Below are 3,705 nucleotides of genomic sequence, written 5' to 3'. Positions count from 1 at the left end.
TGTTTAACATATATTAAACATATGTTTTTGATAACCATATGATTACCATATGTTTATAAATATATGTTAGACATATGTTGAACTGATGTTAATTTCATTTTTGTGTTTACTCATTTTCTTTATCCTTTGGGATTATTTACACAACATGTATCACATATGTCTTATGCATATTTGAAAATATGCCTTTAAATATTTTTTTTTAAATCCATTGTTGGTACAAATTCTCTTTCTGAATTAGCCTCTTCAACTGATTATCCTGTTTTTACAACACTGAGTCTTTTAAAAATCGCATTAATTGTGAAGCTCCAGCTATCTGATGAAAAAAACTTACTCCCCCTCCCAACCTTGTTACTCAATCAATCAATCACCCCCCCCCCCCGTCCGAATTTTTTTTCTGGATCCGCGCTTGAAATCAGATTGCATGCTTGCAACCGCATGTTTAAAATATATATCTGCAGATTTATTTCGTAATAACTACGGTTACACTGTGTTCATTCATTCTTGTATAAGAAATACACAATAGATAGAAATTTATCCGAAGCTCTTCGGAGAGAATTGACAGACCCTCTGTCAACCCGAATTTCCCCGTATATTGTATAGTTACATGAAAAGACCTGCATCTAAGTTTAATAATAACAGTAGATTTGTTCGTGTTTAAACACGTATCTGGAAACGTTAGTTAACATATAACATGAAAAAATAGAATATGCACACACTTGAAACATCGTAGTTCTAGGGTACCTGCATGTTGACGATCCGCTCCTCTCCTATCCAGGATCACGACTTTTCAATCGCTGAGTATATAATCGTACGATAGATCGGACACATCTTGGTGATGTTGATGTAAAGTTTCTGCTGGCTTGCATCACTGATCAGTCAGTGCCGATGTACATAACTTTGCAGCTAGAGAAAATTCAGTCTGTCTGCATATGAGTTATCGCGGGAGATAACTCGAACGGGATTTCGGAAACGAATAAAAATGTTTGCAAGGGCTTACAAAAAAGATGCACATCAACCTGTAGCGCTTTAAATTATTAATGATAATTATTCTTATCATATCTAAATTACAAAATCTGATCTGATCTATTGATTTTTGGTATATTGCTCTATGTAAAATCAAACACCATCCTGACGGTTCTCAGTACCAAAAATTTACGCAATATGTGACGTCAGCGGGAACGAGACTCGAGTACAAAGTGAATGACAGAGGTAAGAAACATAGGCCTTAATGAAATTTGTATGTATTATTGGAAGATCTCTGCTTCCCGTTTTGATAAATAAAAACCATCATTCGAAATTTTGCAAACAATTATAAAGAATTCGTTACAATTATTTATAACTGCATAATAAAGATGAAGTGTATTGTGATGATGAACAGAGCAAACTTTGCTTATATCCTTAGCGTAATGTTATGGGCTTATGCAATAAAATATCTGATATCTTTTTCATTGAAGCATGACAAAAACATCCCAACACGGATATGGAGTTGGTACTATTTGGATGGAGGTGTGAACATGATGACATGCCTGTTGGCTGTATAAAAGGTGAGGATAAATCAAAGTACTAAATATACTGAGATTCTATACTCGAGCCAATCCAAAGCCTGAAAATTGTTCATTACATATGCCTGTTTTCTTCCAAAAGTCAAAAGAAGAGAAGAAAAGATCCTTCCATATTTTTCCAGAGTGTCTTTCCGCCATTAATAGCAGGTTGGTAATTGAGTTAGCACAACAACTTACATGTACATGTAGTTTTGTTAAGAATTTGTGAAGGACATGTGAAAAATATTAAATAAGAAATCCATTAATGAATATCAAGATTACAATAGCTGTATTACTTATATTACTTAATTATATCTAGATATTTATAAGATCAAACAGGAATGACATCATTTAATAATTATACAACAATTATACAGCAATAATATTTGCAGAGAACCTAAGTTTGCATATGCAGATTTGCAAAGACTCTTTGGAAAAGATTTTAACAGCATGACAATCAACAACATTCCGGAAGAATTCATGGATACAGTGGTAAGTAATACTTCTACTATTTAAGAATTGTATGATAATTTGGATCAATGTTTAACATTGAAGCTCATTTAAGTGATTCAAACAACCGGCATGAGCGAACATCATGTGTTGATCACTATTGTCTGTCTTAATTCTGTCCCAGGACAGTCTCAATCCCTAAACTTTTGACATTTTCTCCTTCTCCAGAACAGTTGAGCCAATTTTAATCGAACTTGACACAAAACAGTATTAGTTGGAAGGGAATTCCAGTTTGTTAATTAAACAATGAAAAGTCACACCTTCTTTTAGTAAAATTAGAATGATAAACATGTGTTATTTTAAAAAAAAATCTTAAAAGCCTTTGGTCCAAATAGCTGAAACTTGTATGCAAGCATTTTGAGGTATTGTAGATTCAAATTTGTTCATATACATGTAATGGTTCCTAGGGTTGGGCCACAATAGAAATTGTTTTTGACGTTTAGAAATATTTTTCTAAAAAATTGAAACAACAAAAGGGGCTTGATGATTATGTGAGGAAAAATTTGAAAATCCTCTTAAACATAATGAACAGTACTCTTCAAAGTTGTCCAAATGTTTTGTATTTGGCAGCATACAGTAGATTTGATAAGTTATGGCTATTGATGCTCAGGTGAGAGATTTGGTTTATGTAATAAACTCACAAACTGAAAGCATAAAATAACAACAAGGACATGGATCAGAGTGATATTTTAAAGTGAGAATGGTAGTATTCGGATATGACAATCAGAAATTTATTGTATCTGATCAAATCTGCTTTAACGAGCATTTATCATGTTATCAACTGCATGTCATATATCAATGAATTTAATTTTTATCTGCCAATATTAATAATTCACATTCAAAATAGATACCGGTATGTCATTCAGTAATAGGAAAATGTCAAGAACACTGCATTATGTATATTTTCTTTTAGATTGATGAAGAAACAAGCCTTTTCGAGAAGTGGAAGAAGAAGAAATTTGAATTATGTTCTTATCTAAATAAAGAAGATTTTCCTAAGAAGATTATTGTCATTGTTTTCTGTTTATGTTAATTCTGTATAAAGCAAATTAATTAGGACTTCAGTTTTCTTTTCAAAATATAACAGATTATATTCTCAAATTTAGATAAAAAGAGATCAAGATTTCAAGATTATTGAATTAAGCTGCATAGTATTTTGTATGAAAATTGCATGATATTTGCATGATATTCGCATGAAACAACAGTGAAACATAAGATATACATTTTCGCATGAATATCGTGCGAAATTTTTATCATATGATATTCGCATGAAAATTATGTCAAAATCGCATGAAGTTTTCGCATGAAATTCATGCGTGTTACTTTTCGTCTCTTTCTCATGCGAAGAATTCGCATGAACTTCATGCGAATTTCATATGAGATTCATACGAGCCACTTTTGCCTGTGTAGGCGTAAAATCATTATATATGTAGCTGATTTAAATAAAATTAACAATGTTCTTAAAGGTTTAGAAGAAGCATTTTCTGACAAAGAGGTCACAATATTTTAACCAATGACAATTGTAAATATAACAGGCGTACCCGTCCCGTTAACGATATACATCTAACAGTGTGTTGCGTGCAAAATTATATTATCAGTGATGAGAGAGAGAGAGAGAGAGAGAGAGAGAGAGAGAGAGGGGTTGATTATTTTA

At 32.2% G+C, this 3,705-nt stretch overlaps 1 long non-coding RNA gene across 1 annotated transcript; it reads left to right on the top strand.

Annotated features, from left to right (window-relative positions):
* Positions 1–787: 787 nt before the first annotated feature.
* On the top strand, positions 788–3,465 carry LOC136272696 (uncharacterized). Its single transcript, XR_010710708.1, has 5 exons — positions 788–1,209; positions 1,455–1,544; positions 1,645–1,709; positions 1,934–2,033; positions 2,965–3,465. It is a non-coding gene; the product is annotated as an uncharacterized lncRNA (long non-coding RNA).
* Positions 3,466–3,705: the final 240 nt, after the last annotated feature.

The sequence above is a fragment of the Magallana gigas genome, chromosome 1, assembly GCF_963853765.1.
Source record: "Magallana gigas chromosome 1, xbMagGiga1.1, whole genome shotgun sequence".
Taxonomy (NCBI): Eukaryota; Metazoa; Mollusca; class Bivalvia; order Ostreida; family Ostreidae; genus Magallana; species Magallana gigas.
Note: the sequence above shows the minus strand (reverse complement) of the source record. Positions and strands in the feature narration are given on the sequence as shown.